The sequence below is a fragment of the Polyodon spathula genome, chromosome 13, assembly GCF_017654505.1.
Source record: "Polyodon spathula isolate WHYD16114869_AA chromosome 13, ASM1765450v1, whole genome shotgun sequence".
Taxonomy (NCBI): Eukaryota; Metazoa; Chordata; class Actinopteri; order Acipenseriformes; family Polyodontidae; genus Polyodon; species Polyodon spathula.
In genome coordinates, this window is record NC_054546.1 from 10,413,438 (window position 1) to 10,438,061 (window position 24,624).

Sequence of the window (24,624 nt, forward strand, 5' to 3'; positions counted from 1 at the left end):
TCAATATTTATCCTTTCCTATTTTCTGTTTCCTTTGACAGCACAGCCACCAATGGCAACCTGTCCTACATCCACCTCACCTGTGCTCAACACGGGATGGGCATTCACAGCAACTCAAACAGAAAACAAATCGCAGGGATTAATTTTCGATCTGAGAAAAAAAAAAAGGAACAAATTTATTTAGCAATTTTTACACACCTCTTGCGTGCACCTTGTAGAACCGTACTGTAGGGTCACAGGTATGCGTTAAGTATGCTGAATCCACCAAACTTCAGGTATTCCAAGTATTTTGTGCCTCACCTGTCAAAGGTCACAAACCACCGCTGGGGGCTGATACTGCTTTATGTGATAGGAAGAAGTATAGTGCAGTACAGTCATGTATTGACATCTATTTTAAAGTTCAGCCTAGTGAATTCTAATATGAAATGTCCCTTGCTTTTATATTTGCCCTTTGGATGTTTAGGTTGAGATTTTACCTTAAAGATGAAGCCAGCGATGTTATGGCCCAGGGAACATGTTATTCTTGGCTCACTTTATGTGTTTGATAGGTGCCAAATATGTGAACACCAACTCCACACTGTAGCCATAGCAACAGTCAGGGGGTGGTACCAACCCTTCCTAGTGATTTGGTAGTTGTTTATAAGGAAGACCACAGGCTATATGTTTATACAGCAGCAGATATTCTTTGAAACACACAGAGTATATTTCACCAGACCTGCCTATGTGATAAAAGTGCCAAACACATATTCTTTTGGCAGTTCCTATTGGCTGTGGCTTGCTACACAAACATGTTTTTTAGCATCAATGTGTGAAGAAACAAAATCTGCTGTAGAAATGTGAGATAAATTCTTACAAGTGTACTCACAGCTGGGAAGAGGTCAGAATGGGTTCACTGTCCACAAAAACAACTGCAACTAGAATGGTGACTCATAGTCGTTTCATAAATCATATTAATATGCACATCATAAACAGATTGTAAAACTTATGATTGTTAATAATTACTGCAGGATTGATTTATTAGCTTGTTCAAAGTAAAACGGCTTGGGTGGGTCACCAAATTGTCATTTGATCCGAGCTGCAAGTTTAGACACACACTTTACAGGCAGATCTTTTCATGCATTTCATGCATCTGCTTTTTAATTTGACATCATGGCATTTGCTCAAAGAAAAAAAAAAAGATAAATTTAATCAGAGTATAGCTACCAGTATCAGTAGACATTCTTATACATATTTTGAGATGTACAGCACACTTCATGTCAGTTGGGATTTTGTAAGTGTACAGTTAGAAATAAGTTTTCCAGGACCAAAAATAAGATATAGTTATATCTAATGAAAAAAAAAGTGTCAAATAAAGATTTCCGAACAGAGAAATGTATAGTCATTTCAGTCAGCTTGATCTTCCAAGTTCTCTTAATAAACTGAATGCTGCCATTTCATATCATTGGAGAGACAACAAAGTCTGACTAATTTATACTTAATTTAAATGTAAGATTTGCTCCTTCATTATTTAATTGCTCAAGTATTAAGACACTGTACTGATTTTAAACATTAAGGAATATGTTGAGACAGTTTGCCTAATGAAAATATAGCTTTATTCTCTGCATTTTCTCATGTGTAGTTGTACAAATCCAAAGCCTGAATCATAAATTAGGTTTTTGAGTTCTGGTTAGTTGTGTCACAAAGGCTCTGTGTAAATAGATTTATTTTTTATTTTTTATTGTAAATCAAGTGCCTTTGTGTGGAACAAGTTCTAGCAGCTCCTTTTATATTAGCCCTAATCATGACAAACATTAGTTCAAAAGAGTGGATAGGGTTTAAGCATGCTTGTTGATGTGTTTTGAGAAATTCTGTAAAGTTAAGTACTGTACTAGACAAATTGTGATACCCCAGTCTTTAAATAACTGTTGTTTTTGGAGGGTTAGTTTGTGTTGTAAAGTAGCATTCAGCACACAAAAATGTCTTCAGCAATCTATCATATAGGCTTATATTGTCATTAGGGTGAGAATGTAAAGTACATTTTATTTGTTCAGAAGTTACTCTGTCAATTATTCTGTCAAGCTCAGGTGCCCTGACTTCTCTTATTTCTAATTGGCATTCAACTTATTTCCTGTTGTTCTGATTAAAACCCCACTTCTTCTTCCAACTCTGGTGTTGTGCCAGAAACTTGGCAAGCATAACAGTACTTCATTAATAGTGCTGTAATAAGAAGCCCCATCTGATATACTGTAGTTGTTTTAACTCATACTGAGGAATTTGTTGTCAAAATTGTGGTGCTGCTTTTTACACCAAAAAGGTTATAATGTTTTTTTAGGTTTTTTATTTTTTATTTTTTTGTAAGATGAGTGTATATATTATGAAAACAAGGTATGTGTGATTAAAATGGTTTTTATAATAAGCTAATGCCTGGTCCCAAAAAACATAATGTCATGCACAGGGTCTACATTCCAGGGACAAACAAATATTTAAACATATATGATGCATTTATGCAAAATCACTGCACAAGTGTAAACAGTTCTGTCTGCAAATAATAATCTTAATTTAAATTCAGGACAAAAAGTGCATTTTAAAATGTGCAGATATGATCATTTCATTAAGCCCAAATGATCTATATGAGGTTTCTTCAATTCATTGTTCGATACACAGGGACAGTATGGTAGTATACTTTCACATTGAAGCAGTTTATACATTGTGGCAGATTCTATATTTGTGGTATAGTTATATTGTGTGGCATAAATTAGAACTTCCCTTTGCTTCAAAAAGGGAAACCACATTACAGTTTACAAGAGATTACGAAGTCTGAAATGTAAATGTTGATCCCCTACAGAACAGAAAACTAGTTTTACCTAATTACATTTAAGTGTATTTACTCGTATTTTAAACAACTTTGACATTTCAGACATAATACTTTTTATGGTGCTTGTTCACCCTGATGAAAGCGGGGTTTGCACTTGAAAAAGAAAAAGACGACTATGATTCGGGGTACTGATTTGTGACAGGCTATAAATGATGTATTAGAATCATGTTTTACCTATATACCGGTAGTAGTGTATTTCCATTAACAGTTGACTGTCAAGTCTAAATTAGATTAAAACAAACAAACAAACAAAAAAAACACTATAGATCAAGGACACTTATTATGGCATTAACAGCTATATCATCCAGTAACAACTATATCATGCTGAGCACTGCTTCCTTCTCAGGAGTTACCAATGTGGTTATGTAAAGAGCTTTATCTTTTGTTTTTTTCCCCCATTTTAGTTCCAAACAATTGCATTGCCAATTACTTCGTTGTATCTGTATTCATTGTATTTTTATTTAAAATGTATTGTTTGTGTGTAAAAACACGCCGTTTTATTGTTATTGTGCGACAGCCTGGATGGGGTTAAAATGCCCCACTCAGATAAAATGGTAAGAATGGTCAACAGCAAGTGATTATTGACAAAACCACACATATGAGAAACCCCTCTGCCACATTATGTGGCAGAGGGGTAAACTCGATAATTGATAGCCAGTATAAAAGAATATAATACACAATATAAAAGACCCACAGCTTCGGCTGTACATGGAGTGTGTTGCGAGAGAAACAATGGGAGAGAGACGCAGCTGAGAATCAAAACTAAAAGAAAACAATTGCTACACGTGCTGGTTCAATACCAGCACGATACTTGTTTTAGTTAGCGTTTAGTATGGCCTGTCTATTTTCGCCAATGTGCTGTTTTCGTTTGGAAAGTGTTTTGTTTTGTTTAAGTGTTTACCCCATTGCTGTCTCTGTATGCTACTCCTTCCTGGCCTGATGTCACCACACAAGCCATTCTGTTCACAAAGGAGAATTTGAATTAAGATACATGGAATATCTCAGTAGTTAAGTGGTGTGAACATTCAGGTCATGGTTAAGGGAATATAGCAGAGCCGTTCCTTTAGTTCAAGCAGCACAATTCTATTTTTTGCTTCAGTATGTCTATCCCCACTGTCAGTGCTCATCCTCTTTCATTTCACAAATGATTAATGTCAGCTCTCTTCCTGTTTGAATGGGTATATGCAGTGTGGTGGTAAATCTGGCTGCTCTTTGGCCGAGTAACTGTCTGCATGTGTAAAGGAAATGGTGTGTGATAACATCCAGCAGCTTGGCACTCTGTGTATTAGCAAGGTGGCATCACATTATTTCAGTTAATAGCATTCAGACAATAAAATACTTATTCTTGTTATATCACTTTAAATAGTTGCATTTTTAGTAATACATTTTCTTAACATTTGCACATTTTCTAAATGCAACAATAAAATATAAAATCCAAGAACAGCACGACAAAAGACCTTTTCTGCAAACTATTTCCAAAAGTATTTTTAATTATTCAAGTTGTAAAATACTTTTTCTTTTAGTAGGGAATTCTAGTCCTACCAAAAGCACTTAGAGCAACAGGTATTGTTTAGAGCAACTAACATATACATTGAAGTCTCTTATTTATAACAAATCCTTTTTTTTTTTTTTTTACATATTATCAAACCAATTTAAGAGAAAGTAGGTGTGTACTGCTCTTATAATTATTACTGAACTGTTGTTTTACTTAAAGTATATCAACTGGTGTTCTCAGCAATTATAGCACTGAAACGGATGATTGAACGGTATGTTAGCAGCATTCATAACCCTTTAATTGCAATGTAATTCTTTAGTTTTCCTGAAATGAATATAAGATGTAGCTAGCTTAATTAAACACAGATGGCTTGTTTGTGAACTGCTTTGTATTCATATCATCACATAACAGTATGCAGAGGTTTAGGTTGTAAAGGAAACAGATCATACAACATTTAAAATTAATGTCAGCCAATATACATCATAACATATAATAAACCATGTATCATATTGTTAACATTAATTTAAGAAATATTCAGCAGCTGATAGTTCTTCCTCTCAGCTGCTAAACATGATATTATTAAACATCTGAAATTACATAGTATATTTTAATTTAAATTAGACTGGATCTAGACAACGTGTTTTTTTTTTTTGCAGAATGTGTTTTATAAATAAGTTGTTTTGTTCAACTGAATGTAAATTCATTCATTGTTATACTGAATACATGTGTTGCCATACAACTGGTTGCAAGGCTCACACTGAATTTCATATGGCATTGACTACAAAGGCCTTTTCTTTTTAGTTTGCGCAGGTGACAGTATACAATTGAAACATATTATAGATTTTCTGGCCCGAAGGAGATGGAAGTTCAAAGCATTACGAGCCTTTTTTTTCATTTTGTTTGTTCTGAGGGATAGCTGTTGATTTGCAGAATTTAAAGAAGATGCCAAATGAAAGTCCCTCTGTTAAGTTTGTGTTACACAAGGCTTCTTTGTGGTTTTTAGGGTCTGTCAGACTTGTCAGGCACGGTAAGAAAAAGTATATTGTTTCCAGCACTTGGATTCCCTTCCTTCTGACATCTGCCACTCTGTAAAGATGATAAATTCTTGCCTCATTAGCCAGGGGTGTGGGATTACAGGCTGACAACACATTAATCACCAGCTTCTTTGGCAGGCAGACTAGCAATAGGCATTGTTAACAAAACTTTTCTAATATGTCACTCTCCTATGTGACAGCCTGTAATCAATCATCGTGATTGACAGTGGTGATAGATTACACTATTTATACTTTGTGTAACGAAAGATAGCGTTTCCACCTACTGTCATTCCAAAACGACGATAGTCCACCACTGAATAGAAACATATACAACAAAAAATAGACCCAGCCTTAGCATTGTGAACTTAAAGCAGACAATGTTCGTCTCCTTTGTTGATGCTTTTAGTATGGGCGTATGTTTTGGTAATCTGGTAAAACTGAGGCTTTAAGTAAGACTTCAAAGCAACAGTGCTGTACTGATTTGTGTCCCTGTCGTTGCCAGATCAAGTTCTGGCAGGTATCAGTCTGGGTTAGGCTGTTGAAATCTGTGGCTCCTTTCTATACCACTTGACAAGCTGACAAGTGATTTAGATGCTGATGAAAAATGTGTGCTTCACAGCTCTAAGGACAAATATTATACTTGTTTCCCATAACTGTGTAAACACCCTGCTGAACAAGTGTTTCATTTGAGGTGCAAAAAAAAGATAATTAAACCAGTTGTTGCTCTGGGTTCTTTTTATAGGACGAATTAAAAGCCTGGTAGTTATTGTAAGCAATTATAAGAACACAAACATTGAACAACAAAAAGAAGTCCAGCATCTATTTGTGTGTTTCTGGTTTAGTTGTTTGACCTGTTCATGCACGCTGCTGTTTCTTTTCTTTACAGCCCCCATATGAGGACATGTGCATGAAACGGTCAACCCTAAAAGACATATGTTCCTACTAACCTTATCAGCTAAATTCTCAGATGTTAAACAAGAATCCAACTTGTGTTGCTAGTTTTAGTGGGGCAGCAGAAAAAGATGATCTGACCTGAATTATTGGTTTACCACTGTATTCTTGCACAGTATTTTTTGTTTTTCTGCTGCTTTTCCCATGGTTATACTATTTATTTATCATCGTTTACCCAGGATCTCCATGTTCAGTAATATGCTTTACCATACCTTGTTGTTATTTACAATAATTACCTATGTTTTACAGTGGTTTCACAATGCTTTATTACACTTTGCTATGTTTTTAATATGGGAAACTGTTATAAGAGTATATGCAGCACAGTGTGTTATCCACCACATTCTGTTGCAGTTATTGTGTCTAGCTTCTTAATGCATTGCTTAGACCCTCTTTGGCAAATTAGAATGGAGGAAGTCAAATGGTCTCTGGTTAGGAAGCATTAGAACTTCATGTCCAAGATCCTCGCCTGAAACTGACACACATCGGTTTTTGTTTATATGCCATGGCACCAGATTTTGTCATGTGAATGAATATATGCAGAAAAGTCAGATCTCCCCTACTCCAATATAAGAACATTTTGCTCCTTGTGTGCTTACTTCACTACTGTCATCTTATTCCTAAACATAGTCGCTGTTAATTGTTGACATACAAACCGAAAACTCTTAAGTAGTGATCCCAGCTGGAAATTAGGTTAACAAGACTAGATGCTAGAGAACCAAGTAATATCTCCTCATGGATGTAACCATGAATAACTTGTAACAGAATCACCTTACACCTGACATTCCTTTGTACTGTAAATACTGTGACATGTTCAATGAATTCTGTCAGCTGTGAAATTGAATTTTCTGCCCACTGTGTCTCTGCTTGAAACATATTGGTCAATTATTGTTGGAGTCTGTTTAAGTTGGATGACACTTTATTGAACTCAGTCCTAACCATTACAATGGATCCAGAGGTAGCTATTTAGTACTTATTAACTGTATATCACTAGAGCATGTTGTTATGTAAATAGCATCACAAAACATTGTAAAACTGATCAATAATTTGTCTGCATATCTTTCAAATTTTTTTATTGTCAAAATCTGGCTAGTTGGATTTTCTCGTTTTTAATCCAGAAGATACAGTATCAATATCTTTTTAATCTCATTCGAATTGAATTTTGATACATTTTGTCTTACGTTTACAACATGTCTTCAGCACAAATATTGTTTTGTATGGAGGTTGGGGATAAAAATTAGAAGTAAACTTAACATGGGTAAAAAGCTACATCTTTGATTAATTTAATAATTGTATTTCTGGCATTTAATGGATGATTCTGCTTATGGTGTCGTCATTTTTTTGTCAGTGTTTGTTGGTTTTGAAGTAGTTATTCACAAAGCAGTCCCTCACTGCACATCCAGCAAGTCGACCATGGTTTGCTACTGCTAAATGAGAGTAATTGATTGTTTGTCATCTGAGATTGTTTGATATATGGATACATTTAATCTAACTATGACATCTTCTCATTATTGTGATCTCAATTACATGTTTAGATAAACCAGGCCCAGGTTATTATATTCTTGCATACAGCTACTTTCATAGCTCTGTGGAGTTCCTTACCTGCTGGCATTAGGTCCTTCTCAATAAACAAAACTTAATTCTAAGCAGCAAGAATGCCTCAAGTAGCAGGGTTCTAAAACGCAAATGCTTTCTTTAACTGACTTTCAGTTCAGGGTTAGAAAAGAGTAAAATCAATAAACAAATACACCGATATTTAGGTTGTGTATGATCAAAGATTACAAGACCATAATAAATAAAAAATTAAAAAAAACATGGTAAAGAGCATATAAATCCAAGCTCAAAGCTGAGTGAATAGAATTGGCCCTTCAGGCAGAAAAGAAGCCGTGGAACCAAATTAAATTTCTTTATTAAGAAAAAATAAAGAACTGGGAGTCCTTTTGCGTATTTGGTACATCTGGCGTTCAGCAGCATCCTGGAGGCAAAGTTTTCTTTTTTTATACTTGTTTTTCCCAACACAGTTGCACATTTTCTATGTCTGAATTAAATATATTAGAAAGAAGGCCTCTGATGGTGCGCAGTTGATTGGAGTCACGTCTGCAACATGCTTCTGATACTACTTCTGAGACCCCAATAAACCAGATAATATGTTGATATATATATATATATATTATATATATATATATAATATATATATATATATATATATATATATACAGTTACACAGGTGTATGGTGTAGCTGTTTGCATGCATCTTTAAGTTTTCTTCTGTGCTAAGTGACCAAAGTGGATACTCATTTACTAAGCCATTTCATGTGAGTCCTGGAAATCTGTTATTTGACAGCCTTGTAGTAAAAGAACAGGCTCTACGGGACTTGAGTGTGGGAGTTGTTAGGACTTGCAGTCAGGTGGAGTAGACTGGAGTGAGGGGTTTAAACTTTAATCTCCTTGAAAAAGAGTTTAAGCGTAAGGCCTGAATGATTAATGGGAAACCTGATCAAGTAAAGCCCCATCATGTCACAGGGCATGATTAGTAGGTGACAGGGGCTGTAACAACATCTAGCCATTCCTGTTTCTTAAACAGCTCAGGCTGTTCTATAATTAAAGTCCCCAAGGGCTATCTGTAGGTCAGGCCTGAGAAACCTGTCACAACAGGTGGAACTGACAACTTTAGCAGAGCAGTTTTCACAGGAGATGGGATGCAAAGGAAGGATTCCAGATGGGCTGTTTGATTCTTTTACCCAAGCATAACCATGCTAGGTTGCATGGGGATTAAACTACTCCATGTCAGAATTGTAAAAGGATTTTAGTTACAAAAGATACAAAATGTGAATGAATCTTAAAGGACAGGTCACCACAAATGATATGCATGTAGGCAACAGAGGCCAGAAACGTGCTACTAACTTAAGAAATTGCATTTTGAACTGAATTGCCTTATGCAGCAAATTTGTATGTATGCTATAGCATGTTTGCAGGTGTGTGTATAGACAACGCGGCATCTTGAGCAGTTTTCAGTGGGTAGAAAGGAATCAAAATGTCATAAGTTGGAAGGCTTCCCTTCAATTACAGGAGGTAAAGATATTAAAGCAAGTGGTCATTTTTCACTAATGAGCTTCAAAGGTAAATATCAGGTTGTCATAATTATGACATAACTCTTATTTTTCAAATCTAAGCATGTGATAATTAATCCCGCTGGTAGGAACTGATTTCTTTAAACTTGTATTGCTAACTTATAACGGTATCGCTTTGGATACTTCCTTGGTTGACATTTCCTTCCGAATATGAAGCAGCATTTGGTCATTTTGACAAGAGTTGCTTCTTTTGCTCCATGTGGTGTTGATGGCCTCTGAAATTATCAACTTAATAAGGAAGATGACAAGCTCCATAGTGTATATTGCACCTTCTGTGCAAATGGCAAGTTAGCACTGATTACAAATGCATTAAAGGCTCAAATGTCTAGTGAGGACAGCCATGGAAAGGGACAATTGGTAGGAGTGTTTTGCTTTATGGAGTTTAAAGAAATAACGTAAACCAATAAAATTTGAATTAGAAAAATTCATTAATTAACTTTACCAATATCCCGAACCCTCAAAAACAAAACAAACAAAACAAACCTTGAAAAGTACGTATTCCCTAATAAAATCAAGACAAGAAAAAAAAAAAAAAAACATCTAACACAGATTAAGTCTAATTCTGTTCTTAGTGAAGTTTCCTTAGTTTTGTTTTTTTTGTATTATTCCATTTGTCCAGCAAAATATTCAATTAATGTACAAATATAAGTACTTTTTAAAAAGTCAGACAGTAGTAGTTATTTTTATGTGTGTTTAGCTGTTTTTATTTTATTTTCAATAAATAAACAAAACAGACACACAGACAGAAAACACCCCTGCACTGACAACAATTCACAGAGCAGGGGTAAAGTCACACAAACAAGACAAACAATCACATACACTTCAAATAATCAGCAATATAGGGGCACACACAAAGACAAGACAAAGACAAGTATTTATGTATTATTTAGTTATATTTCTAAATAAATAAAATACACACACAAACACACATTTTTTTCCCTTAACAAAGGAAATAAATCAATCAAAGTTTAAAACTAATAAATAAATAAATAAATAAATAAGTTTTAAACTTAAAAAATAAATAACAAACAATGGGGCAGGATTCAAACAAAGGAGCACATGGCCTGTACTCCCTGCCTGTCCCATTTAAAACAAAGAGATTTTTAACTAAAAACTAAAAACAGTTTTGTGTATAAAAATAATATTTATAAAAACCACAAAGGTGAGACCTTTTATGGTAAAATTTAAGATAATCAATGAATGAAGTGTTTAAAAAAGAAAGAAAAATCTTTCCTGCACTTGCAAACAAACAGAAGTGCAGGGAGACAAGAAAAAGAAAAAAACAGTGTTTTATAAAAAAAAAAAAAGAACATTTAAATCAAAGTATTTTTTAACGTAAAAGGTGCACCACTACTTTAGATAAAGGAAAATAAAGTTTAAGATCAGTTACAAGTTCTTTTTTAAAATTTTTAGCTAACGATCGACTCTTCGAGCTCCACAAAAGTGTGACCTCCCTCCAGTAGTATTATATATATATATATATATATTTTTTTTTTTTTAAACCATCCAAAAGAGATTTATTAGCACTTGAAATATACAAGCGCTAGAGTGATTAACGTTAGCGGTGCAGTTGCAGGCGTCTCATAGCCTTGTGGAATAGGTCTTGTACTTTAACTTTTATGTTGCGTCTTCACCCACCCAGTAGGAGTTCAGTACTCTGAGGCCACCGCAGTGAGAGCCAGCATGCTCCTCAGCCACTGACTGCAGACTGCGGGCAAACTTGATCTCGTTGATTCCATGGTTCTCAGGTTTACCATAGGTGGCACCCTTGAGGACGTGGCGTTAGCGAGCACTACAGCGCACACGATGGATGACGTAACCATGCTTTGCATCTAAGCGTGCAAGCCTTGTCGGGTCTAGTGGGTCTAGGAACTCGGTAGGGATTCAAGAGTTGGAGATAGTGCCAGCAGCGAACACAGAGCAGAAAGTTCATCACATCTGATTGCTTCTTCCTCCATAGCTCCTGTATGTACTTGTACACTCCCATGTTAGTTTATATGATGGCATACCAGACAAAAAGCCACAGTAGTAGTAGTAGTAGTCCTATTTAAGACCCATTTGACGGGACTACACCAGCTGTCCAAAGACAGCTGGAAAAAAATTCAAATTAGCACCCTTGGGGGTGCTAAAAAAAGACGGACCCAAACTAATTAAACAAAAACCGGTGGAAAAAAGTCTGCAAATTAAATTAACAAAACCAAAGGGGAGATGGTACAGAGCATGCCCCCTAGAGTCCACTGGTCGACAAACGATGCCATGTTGCCAGCAGACTCCGTGTGGGCGTGCTCCAACTTAATCCTTGATCGGACAAGGGCCCTGAACATGGCCCCGCAGTCAAAGAGACCTTCCCCGCTTATCTTACGCTTCCTGGTCTTGTAAATTGCTAGTTTAGCAAGAGCCAGGAGCAGATTCACGAGGAGGTCTCTAGTATTCATTAAAAAAAAAAAAAAAAAAGTCAACTTACATTTTGGCCTGAGCAACTATAGAAGAGTTTTTAAACCATGTAGTAGTCTTTCCTTTCTCAGAGTTTCGTAAAACTGTAGTTAGTGGCAGAGGTCCAGATAAGCAATTTTGCTGCACAGCTTGTCTGCCTCCCTCCCTGCCTCCCCTAAAACCTCCACTAACAACTACATCTCCCAGAATACAGTGTATTCAGTTACTAGGAAACTGTACAGAAGAAAAACCAACCCAACAAGCATTATCCAATCTCTTTGCAAATTTTTGTAAATAAGGGTTTGTGTTCAGTTCCGTTTGTATATAAATGTACCTTGTATGTGTGAGCCAATAGTGTTCGGGGGGGGGGGGTCACTATTTAGGAGTTGCCTGCGTGCAGCTCGGGTATGTGTTGTGGAGTCTTTGCGTTGTTGTTGCTGGGGAGTGTAAAGGAGCTAAGTCCATTTTCTGAAAGAGCAAATATTAAACGGCACTTTTAAGAGCCAAAAATAATTCCTAGTAGCCTTTTCATTACCACTGCTGAGAACCCACTACATGCCACCACCACAGTATGTAACAAGGTGATTGGTCTCTTTCACAGTATGTAGCAAGGTGTCTAGTCCCTGTCACAGTATGTAGCAAGGTGAGTGGTCCATGTCACATGCTGTGATGGTACAAGCTGGGGGGACGGCTGTGCCAAGCTCTCTGCTCCTTATTTGCACAATTGTGTTTTGGCAGGGATGTATTGCTGTATATTCCCCACCAATTGGGCATCCCGACCATGCAAGTGAAAATGTGTGTGCTTCAAGAGAAGGCTTTACCTAATTGGAGGAGTGTTTTGAGTCACACAATGGGTATACTGTATTTGAGTTTTAGGTCAGATAAATAAAATAAAAACAAATGTTCATATTATTGAAAGGCTGTTAAATATAAATCTATTACAATAAAACAAAACACTACAGTCAACACTCGGATATCCGTTACCCAGATACATGACAGTCGCGTTTTACTGCCAATGTATTAAGAATAAAATCAATCCTCATTGTATATATATAACAAATTAATGCACTTACACGTCAAACGCGATTTCCGTCACCAGTTTTGTGATACAAAGCCCATCTCTTCAAAGTTACAATTTAATGTAATATCTGTCGCAGCCAACGTATTTTTTTCTCTCTGCATGCCAAATTAGTCTGAAGCAGTTGCTATTAATTAATAGATACAGACAATAAATCTACCCGCTACCAAACCACGCCCCAATCTTAACTGCTCATGAATATGTAACAGTTAATCATTAAACAGTTTTAGATATTGTGATCTTTAGTTGTTTTTGTGCGTTTTCATTTGCAAGTGAACTGTGACATTAGGGACTTATCAAGAACTATATTCTGCAATTTTGAATTCTGACTTTGGATACTGTTTTAATTCTGGAAACTGTGTTCTTTTTTTGTTTGTTTTAACCTCTTGCAAAATTGCATTACCTTTTACGTTGTGTGCAGTTCTGTGCATGGGTAACATTTTTATTTCATTTGGTTGTTGGGTCATTAATAAAGAATTTTACATACTGCTTTTGTAGTCCAGGAATCATATAGTTCTGAATTAAAATACTTTTTCTGTTGAAAATATAGTACTGTACCAACAAACCCAATAAAGTACATTTAAGTGAAAGTCTATCCATGACTTTTCAGATATGGATTTTTGATATTGATTCTTTTTTGTGTTCCCTGAAAAATGGACAAGGGTTGGAATGGGTCAAAATGAAATAATCAGATATGCGTCAAAATTTTATAGGGTCGGATATGTGAGTGCTGACTGTAATAAAGTAGAAAATAAAAGGCATACTTACTGCAGTAATGATAAAAACATTTGAAACATATATTGGGTAAAATTTGATTTTGTGAGTGAACCTTGTCTGTGGATTATCGAAGCCTAAAGGGTCTACGCTGTTCTAACTATCCATGAGATTCACACAAGTCTGCAGTTATAGGAAGGAAATGGTTTTAATTCAAGTTAATTACAGTGTGACTGTCCTGTTTCATAAAAGAAAAACATATAAATGATATGTAGTGGAGAGTTATAATTGTTTGTATCCAAAGTCCATATTGAGAGCTGAAAATTAGACATTATGTAATAACCAAAATATTTTCCCTATACCGATTCAAGTATAAACTTGTAGTTATAGTGCATGTTGTGCTGTGTTTATGTGTAAATATAAATAATTAAGCCTGTACATGATTGCTGATTGCTGTGAGTAGGTATGTAATCATAATGACTTCAGGCAAGCCCCTGATAGATGTTTTATTTAATGCAGCATGTAAAATGTTTGATGCTCTGTATGTAGGGGAGCTTCAAAAGGGAAAACGTAATGTGTAATCTTATTTAATGGATTGCAATGTAGTTCATATTTATTCATAGCTGTGAAAAAATGAATCTGATAACCTGAACTAAATCAGACTCTGACAATTTATATATTTTATTTAAATTAAATACGGTAGTAAGGTTTTGTGATTTTGATGTAATTTGTAGTGCCCCGTCACCTCAGATAAAATATAAAATAATATAGTTAAAAGCAAACAATTTAAACAAACGTATAGATAAAGTGGTATTGTTAGTGAATCGTATCTGTCTATTACCACCAAAGACAAACAGGTCTACATCATTTGAACTATCCAATAGTCACAGTAACATTAGTAGTTATATGAAGGAAGTGGTGTTGCCAAAAGGGGCTTCATCCTCTTTCACAGCCCTGCAGTAGAATTGCAAACGTGTGTAAAGCACTCCCACTCTCTTAGATCACTCTATTTTATGCAGCAGGCTCTGGAAGTCAGGGGAACATTGGTTCAAAGGGGGGGAGGAGGGTACAGGATATGTTTAGAAACTGAATCAAGCTTGCAGGAGATGAGAGGAGGGCTGGGGAAAGTAAATTAAATCAATCCCACAGCACACAATGTCTTACCTGTCCCCCTAGATATCAATCTATGTGAGCTACCTCAGTTCCTTCAGTATGCTGATATTTCAGTTGTGCGAGATGCAAACGCTAGGTAGAGTGTGTACAGCCACCTATATAATGTGTTTCATGTTGCAGTGAAAATATCATACAGTGCTGTACAGCATGTACTGTAAAACCTGAAGTTACTGGCCAACAAAAGGAAGTCTGTGGCTTTTTTAAAACAGATGGCTTCTTATTCAAAGGGCCTTTCATGAAGTTTTCAGCTACCAATAGCAAAAGAAAAATATGAAAATAACAAAAAATAAATGTGTACAACGTAATAAAAAAAAAAAAAAGATTTAAACGTGGAAACAAACAATATCCTTTGGTGTTCTAGGTGAGGCCCCACGTTAAAATTGACCAGAGACAAGAAAATCTGCAGACTGTCTGCAGTCTTTTGAAGTCTGGTATGATAGCATGAGAAAAAAAAAAAAAAACCTGTCTGGGCTCCTCCCTAGCTGCCACTGGGTGGTCTGCTGCTAACCTTGTGGAAATTCTTCTTCAGCACTGATGCTGTTTTGAATTGATATTGTGGCATTTCAGTTATGCATATCTGCTAAACACCAGGAAAGAAAAGCCAAACACAGTATAAAATAAAGCGTTTTTTTTTTTTTTTTTTTTTTTTTTTATGTGTTTAAAAGGAACAGTTAACTACAGATCATCTGTTTCCCTGGGAGCATGACAGCAGTTTTAATTCCATCACCCTCACCTAAAGGGGATGTGCCTGTAGGGGCCACATCAGTTACCTGCTGGCACACAGCAAATGATTGATGAGCTGCCTCTGGCGCTGGAGTATACTTTGTCAGCTGCTCATAATTTATACATCTTATCTCTGTCAGAACAAAAGGCAGAGCGGTGCATATGGAAATGAAAACAGAGGCTTGTTTAGGTTCCAGTGTGTAGTTTGATGTGATAACTTTGATAGCTATCTGCTAGCTCCCTCATCAGGCTTCGACTGGCTGGCTCCAATTTTTTTTTTTTTTTGTTGGGATGGGTAGGCTAAACCCTCAGATGAAAGTATTTGGCTGTTCCATTGGCCAAGACATGTACCAGTAGGAGGTTTGAGTTACAGTTTAATTAGATCCCTCGATGGTTTAAAACAGACCGTTAGTTGTTTTAATCACAACTTTGATTTGACCAGACATGATTCTTATGTTTTTTTGGCATTTTCTGCAGGTGTTTGCTTTTTATATCTTAATAAGGCGTAATGGATTATTCTTGCCTCTCAAGCTGTTTATAACCATTCCCAAAGCCATTTCTAATGACAAAAACTTTTAAAGTTACTGCCTGACCTCACTTTTCTTTCTGATCCAAGTATTGTACAGTCTCCCACAGCATGTAGCACTAATGTATTTTATTTGTCACCTACACAGTCCTGATACCTCCATCAGAGGCTATTAGCATATTGTGCTTTTAATCTATTGCTGGCTAAATGCTACTATAAAAATTTAAAAAAATCTGTATGTATACTTTTTAATATAAGAATCAATTTATATCAGCTATGATGATTTATTACTTTTTGTGATCTTACTGGGAAGTGTGTCTGTTTTTCTTTACTTTTGGTGGTTGTGAACATAAGGCTCAATTTGTTTACATACATGACACAGTTTTCTTGTATTGGCTTTCGTCTTGCAAGATATCAACCTTTCTGAACTACAGTTGGTCTCTGTGCATGTAAAAATAAGTCTGTAGCAAGTCATAGAAAATATATTAACCATAATATTTGGGTGTATTAATAAATGCTGCACACCAGCCATCAGTTATATTGTGTTCCAGTGTTTATTACTGGTATGTTGTTATAAATGGATAGACAATGTATTATTTGTCCAGCTGTGAAAATACCATTAGTAATTTCAACACATTTATCAGGCAGATTTCCCTTTTGTAGGAACCTAGCTTTGTAGATTTAAATCTTTTAATTTTGGGTAACCTGGTCAAATACTGATAAATACAAATATTTGAGAGGCTTCCTGTAAGTAATTAAATTAAACAAGTAACAGTTCAATGGCAGTAAGTGGAATATAATTAATCTTAAGAAGAGAGAAAGACCCTTTCTTCTTTGAAATCATGCATTTTAACATTGTAGAATTTATAGCTGCAATTGAAGTATTTGCACTTGGCATGAAGGAAGGCTTAAGGCCTTACTTGTAAATTCAGTCTGCTTTTCTCTATCTTGTTGAAAAGACATAATATGCGCTGCTTGTCTTTGACTGCATTTTACCTAAAACATATCATCAGGTTATCATGTAGCAAGCGTATTTGGTTTTGTTTCAAACATCAGTGGGCTGTATATTGATTTAATGCTCTTGTATCATCGATATTGGATGCATCATTCCCATGATATCACTTGAGTGTGCCTTTGATCAAAAAGATTGCTTTGAGCAACTATGATGAAATCAAGAAATTGAGGCAAATTAAACATAATGTGGGAGCAAATCTGCAGCATACGCATTCAGAGAAAAAAATTGTAATTTGAATAATAAATTTGAAGCATTTTAGGGGATATATATATATATATATATATATATATATATATATAATATATATATATATATATATACTCCTGCTCTCCTAGGATCTTAAAGTCTGAGACAATAGACCCAGCAATATCGTGTACAGTGCAACAAAACTATTGACTTTTTTGATTGACACGTGTGCATCTGGCGATCTGATTGGTCTATCGAAATAGTGTCTTTAGAGGTGTGTATAAATTAACATTGATATATATTGAGAAACTGGTTATTTATTTTCAGTGTGTTCTGTCCTGAAAATATCACCTTTGCTCTACAGTAGACCCTACTGTTAGGTGGAGCAGACCTGAGATTCCAGCTAATGCCTGCCATTATCTTTCACTCTCCTCATCTCCAGATATCTGTGTAACTGGTGGAGAAGTGTCTGGTTCTTTGTTTCTTTCTGAATTACTCCACTAGTGTGGAGAATGCCCCTCCTGTCTGCCATGATCTCAGTGTAACTTCCCAAGATTAGATGGGTCCCCTCACATTCTAAGACACAGAGGTTCAATAGATTAGTATGCACATTGCTATGACAGAGTTGTAGACAGATACATCTTTTGACAAGATTTGATAAAGGAGAGTCTCATTAAGTTTCTAACTGGCTTTTTTCTTAGTGTAAAACTGCATATTTCATAAATGCCATCTTGTAAAGTATGACTAGGCTTGCTCGTTTTCGATATTAATCGGTAAAGCTTGTTAAAAGTCGAATTCCCAAAAAATGAGAGTTTGACTGAAATATGTGTATATAGGATGTTTGTCGGCAAAACCACTCGCTATGTTTTTTTTTTTATTTTCGTACCAAAAATAACAATTTAGAAATCGTCTACTGTTTGTTTAGTTTTTATACTTACTGTCTCTCCTGTCTCTATTCCACTCTGAATGGCTAGGGGGCGCTGTCAATCATCTTAGTGATCTGTTAGTATAGATTCACTTTCACTGTCATTTCATCCAGTTCTGACCAATCTCGTTGACTGAAGCAGTGGCAGAATGCTCTCATTCGTTTAAATGACTGTCAATCATCAAGACTTGTACCGACTGTGCACTTTCATTTGCCAGCTCAAGCCCTTGTCATTTAAAGCGCCTACTTTTGAAATTAGCGGGTTAAGGTGTAGGTAGGCTTTTTCTATGTATACTGTGACAGTTACTAGTTTGATTTGAAAATGGGGTGCAAGAGGAAAACACTTAATGAGTATTGTGCACAATCCCCTGACCGACATTTACGTGGCAGGACGAAGTGGCCCGTCTGCTTTGCCTTCCAGTGACTCAAACTGTGCTGAAGAATAAGTGCAAGTTAGTTCTGTTCAACTATCTAATGTTTTGTTCTGTGCATATTATTTTTACTCATAAATTTATGCCATAAAAGTCTGTGTAATACACTTTTATATGTTGTGTTTTCTATGGTTTATTTGAGACTTTTTTTTTTTTTTTTTTTTTAATTTGTGTAGGATCTTTGTCTTTACAAGGTATAGCTCTGCTGTGACCAAATGTCATTTCAATTAGAATGTTGGTAACCATGGTTTGCACCTGTTTGGAAAATATATATTTGTATTTATTGTTTTAAAAGCAGCAAGAAGTGTAAAGTGTAACTTGGCGGGGGCTTGCACAAAAACGGTACCGGTATGCAGATAGGCGTATTGCAGATGACATCAGTAAAGGGCTTGAAGTATGGGGTCATGTGATAGGAATCTATAATGAACACTTTGGTTGCAATTGCAATTTCTGAGATTGTAATATTGGCCCAGTTGTGGGTGCACAGTTTTCTTCTGTAACTATATGAACTTATTTGCTGCTTTATGGTAAAGTACTGAGGTGCAACCATCTCTTATTGTGGATAAAATATTTTTCCTCAAGGAATTTTGCAAAATGTAAAAACAAGTATAGAAAACACACTTGAGAGTTATGAAAGAATTTGCTTCAAACCAAAAGCCCATTACATGTAGAATGATGTATTGTTATAGGGTTTTGCTACATCTCTCTAGAAGTTATTACTTTAATCTTTAGAATTTATAACTTGAGCGTCTAGCTAAGCCTGCAGCATTTAAAGTTTATTTTATTCACTATGATACTTTTACAGCACTTAGTAGAATGTTATTTAAAACACATGGATTGCAAATGTTCAAAAAAATGTTATTGAAATATTTTAAACATTAACAGCATATTTAACTAGTGTTGTTTAAAAAAGATACAAGATACTTCTAAACCTCAGGGGAAGAGTCAAACAAAATATTAACTGAAGTACAGTTCAAATTTACAGCATAGATGTGCTAGCTTGTAAGTATTCCTGTTCCAAATTGGAACCAGTAAAGGCAACTTAACACAACATGAGTTTTAAGATAATGGTAGACCAATATTAGCTGCTTGTTTTGTTAGCTCGTGTAACATTTTAAGTATGATACAGATGGGGATGATACTGTGTCAGCCTCTTAAGTACAACGACATACAAAAAATTCTAATCAATAAGGTATTTGATTTTAAAAATGAATAAATAAATCTACCATGACGAATTTCAAATATAATCCTGAATTTGTGGGTAGAGTTGTATCATTTTGCTGTAAGTTTTATTAGGGATGTTTATTGATGAGTTGGCACATCAAAATAAATAAATGAATACATAATAATAATTCTTACAGCTATTGTATTTTATAGATACCTTGCTTTTAGTCTTGCTTGTTTTTTATTGTTAAATTGATTTATAACAAACTGAACTAGTTTTCATGGTGTACTCAGTCTTCCAGTTAATTTGTGTAATTTTTATTATCTACCAAAATGACCATGAAAAAAAAAGGTTAAGGCTAAATAATACATTTTGTTGTATCCCCTGTTGTGGACATAATAGACATCATTGCTTGTACTATTTAAAATAAATAAATACATAAATACTAAATATATTGAGTAAATATTGAGATAGGAAATTACAGGTGAGTTATTCAAAATTGCCTATTCAAATCTGCCAGCGGCTGTCTTGCAAAAATATTATAAAAAAATTATATATATATATATTTACAGACAGAAAAAATGGCAGAATCTACAGAAGAAAGGCGAAAAATCTAGTGTTGCAAAGCAGGAAATAGTACTCAAAGAGTTGACCGTCAACAGCACAGAGCTCCTTGGCAGCAAGCGGCTGCCATGCTGTAATTGGAGAAAAAAATATATGCGAGCAAATCACCCCCTGTCAGCAGCATTTAAAGGACCAGCTATGATGTTTGAAAAAGCTTGCTGTAAGAAAAATGGGGATTAAGTAAAAAGCAGATCTAATGAAAAAAAAGTGTTTCAGACCATTTGCACTTTGAAATATTTAGAAATGGTGAACCAAGGGCACAGTGGCTTTGAACTGGGCACTTAAATTTGGAAATCAGCTCAGAAGATAAAAGTAAGTGCATTTCCTTTTTTTATCTTATATTTGGTCTTGAGGCTACTGTCACCATGCAGCAGTATACATATACTATGAACTTTTGGTTATTATATTTATAGTACGTGATCAAAGATATTAGAAACATTTTCTAACTGCAGACCCTAAGCCAGGCCTCCAATACTTTTTTTTCTTTTACATACTGACATTCAAATAAAGAACATTATTTTACTGTTATTTTTCCTTTGTTTAAAAAAAAAAAAAGAGTAGGTCCTTCCCATGATCCTAGTCCAGCTTTAAAGAAGCCTGGGGAGAAACTCCTGCTGGGACATTGAAGCCCTTCTGCCTATCTCTTTGTTTGGCTACAAAATAACTTTAAAAACAAGTCAATTTTGGCATGCTTCTCAATGGAGAATTGAGGGTTCTTGTTGAAATTATTTGTTGGGCTTTTCATTCTTTTTCCCTTTCTCACACTTTTCTCCAACTGTCGCAGAAGAATGTGCATTTTCCCTGTTAAATGTGTGTTTTAAGCCTGTCTGACCCTTTCAGCTGAGCATGTCCAAATGTTAATCAAGGGCTGAGAATGTCATAATGCCTGGGTTAAATAAAGTCTTCACAAGCTGTCCGTTAAGGTTCTTTTTTTTGTTTGTTTGCCACTTTCTTCAATTATTTTCCTGGACAGAGCTTGTCTTGTATTTGCAGGCAGCTGTGCAGGCGGTCTTTGTCTTTGTTCAGATTGCTGCTTTAGTTCTACTCAACTCATTAATCATCCCTTCAGCTATTTATACCAGTGGCAAGTATAGCTAAGACACTTAATGCTGGCTTTTGTCATTGTGGCATTCTGTTTGGAGGCAGGAGGAAGCCTAATTATTAACTGTTAAGATGACAGTAGGTGCTGTTTGGTAAACACGAACATTTGTCAGTCAAACATAAAAAAATTACATATTTGAGGTGACAAAATAGCAGCTTGCCACCTACCCATTTTACCCAGGACACACCAGGTTTTTTTGTAAAGCATAGCATTCTTGCCTGATTTAATGCCTTGCCTTATTGCCTGATTCAATGTTATAGATCATAGGTTTTATTCCAGGCCAAACATGACAATAAGACCATATAAAAATTATAAATAAGAGGAGGCCATTCAGCCCATCAATGCATGTTTTCTTTTTTATATCTGAGATATGATGTTGTCATAGGATGCTTAGTATTAGGCAATTGCCTATTATTTATATTTTTATGTTTCAGTTAATATACAATTGGACTGTAGTCAGTGCCCTATTAAAAGCCCAGTATGGTCTATGAAGTATCCCACTGAAGCAAAGCATTTGATTGCTCTGTCACTTGTGTTAGCTGTGTCATATTACGTGCAGGACTTTAGGGCTGGTTTACTCTTTCATGAAAGGCTGTAGCATGACTTTAACACTGCTTCTATAATAAAACTATTGTTACTAGCACAGACTAGAAACTGTACTGTATTACTTATGCACTTTACTCATCAGCATGACTTTGTAGATGTTGTATAACTGATTCATGCTTAGGCAAGATTAAAGTGAAATATCGTGGCTAGATACGTGGTTATTCAACCAATGGCATATTGTCCAAAAGGTCATAAATGATAACTCCAGTGTTAATCAACAAATCAGTGTGAAGCATTGTTTTTGGCATTTTCAAGCAGTTGTTACACCTTTATCGTTATTAAATAATCATCCTAATGTGACTTCCGAAATTATGTTGATTTACAAAATAATAATATCTTAACGAGCAATGCTTCTGGCGACTATTTCTTTTGTTTGTGAGGGAATTTAAAAGGAAATCTGTGTTAATTGTCATAATTTATCAGGAGTTTTAATTATTGAAAGAGTATATAACACGCCTTGAAATATAAATTTAACAGACCTGCTGACAATATAAAGAGAGAGTGTACAAGACCAGAGTTAATTTTTTACAGACTACCTAGATAATTTAATATTTGTAGTTATTAAATATTTTAGCCTTTTCTATACTTGTGGTTATGAATGAGATTTATTCACTTGTTTTAACCATTTGTAACCTTATGGAACGTTTGTTGTATTGCTAAAATGATATACCGCTATTTGCACCCAGTGTAATGTTTCTACCAAGAAATTATCAATGCAACTGTAGCCTATTTGAATTCTGCATATGTACATTTTATGACAGCTGACTCTACTGTAGGTTTTATTTGAATTATACAACTGAAATCTTGGTATAGAAAACGGAATATTACGATAAAGTTTCCTTAGGTGATTGTGGATTTGCAATGCATCTTTGGCTTTTAACACTTGTGTCTAGTCCACACAATAACCAAAGATACACTAGGAATGTGATTGAGATCATTGACATGGATTTTGCATAAATGTATGTGTAATGTTGTCAGACTCCCCCACACTTTATGTACAATGTACACTTTCCTCGTCACATGTTTAATGCATATACAATGTTCTTATAATATTATAAGAGTTTGTCATGTTGAGTTTATTTGTCACGCAGGTGAGAAAATGCAGGATTAGAGGAATTCACCAAACAATTAATTCTAAACAAACTGTGTATTGGATAGGGTATTCTATCGTAATTTTAAAAGCTTAATACATTCATAATGAAGTGTTACATACATGGAATACATGTATAATATAACTATAGCTACAAACACAAATGGCACTTCAAACCTATTTATTTTATCGCCTAATCGTACATACTAAAAAAAAAATACAAAAGTACAGGTCAAATAAATTCCTACCAAGGCTATACATAGATGGCTTACAATATTTTTGTTCTTCTTTTTAACCAAACAAATTGCAAAATGCACATTAAAAGGGTTGTATATAGTAAGCTGTGGCAAAATATCCCCACGAGTGGGGGTAAAAGACTAGTGGAGTTTAATTTCTTGTGTTTTATTTTTTGATCAGTGCTGTCCGATTTTTACCCACTCGTAAATCAGCATATGTGATGTTACCTAAATAAATGTACATTCTGCATGACAAAATGCCAATTTTAAATGATGTTTACAAATTATACACAAAATAGATATTTTTTTTTATTATTTGTTTTTTTTTCCCATTTGGCTGCTGCTCGCTGGTAGGAGAGCCACCTCCCTGTACTCCAGCAGTTTCCATAACAGTGAATTCTGCTTCCATTCATTTGTCTTGATCTCGTTAACATGCATTTTAATTAACGGGTTCCCATTATTTAGTCGTTGAAACTGGAAGTGATATACGTGACCTGTTCATTAACAACCTCATCGTCTTAATTTCAAAGCATTAACAGATTGATTTAATTAACACATTTCGTTTGAAAATCACTTGCTGCTAAAGCTCTCGTTTCTATACCACAAGATCGATACAATAACACTGTTTTTTGAAATTCCGGCCCAATGTGTTTTAACTGGCTTGGAGAAGAGGACACCTCTAGTGTTCATTTAGAATGATGTCAACCCTTTAAAAATAGGAATCACAGATGGACTTGTATCTATTAAGAGATGCACTGAGGTAATCTTATGTTGCCACCAAAACAGCCTTTAATGAGAAGGTACATTTAAGCTGCTTTCCCCTGGTAAAATATCTTTAGATGAATCCTTCTCCTACACCTTTTTATCAAAAGAGAACACAGGCTATGCGGCTGCTTCCTGAAGCAACCTATTGCAAGGTGTGAGTGGAATGTGTATTTGCTGTTCTCTGTGTAATCCCAGGTTGATTGCTATCTCATTAACTCTGTTTTCTCTTCATGCTCTTGTAAAACAAACAAAAAGAGCTAAATATGTTTTTTTTTTTTATTCACCACAGTGTTAGAGTTAAAAGCCCTGATCTAGGCAGCGGTGATGATATGATTTGCACCTGAATGGCAGGTACATCAACATCTCCTTGT

General features: G+C 35.2%; 1 protein-coding gene and 1 pseudogene across 1 annotated transcript in view; one reads left to right on the top strand and one right to left on the bottom strand.

Annotated features, from left to right (window-relative positions):
* LOC121325609 (leucine-rich melanocyte differentiation-associated protein-like) overlaps positions 1 to 24,624 on the top strand; it is a 309,297-nt gene that overhangs the window by 210,452 nt on the left and 74,221 nt on the right. The gene's annotated exons all lie outside the window — the stretch shown is intronic.
* LOC121325608 lies at positions 10,925 to 11,557 on the bottom strand (annotated as a pseudogene).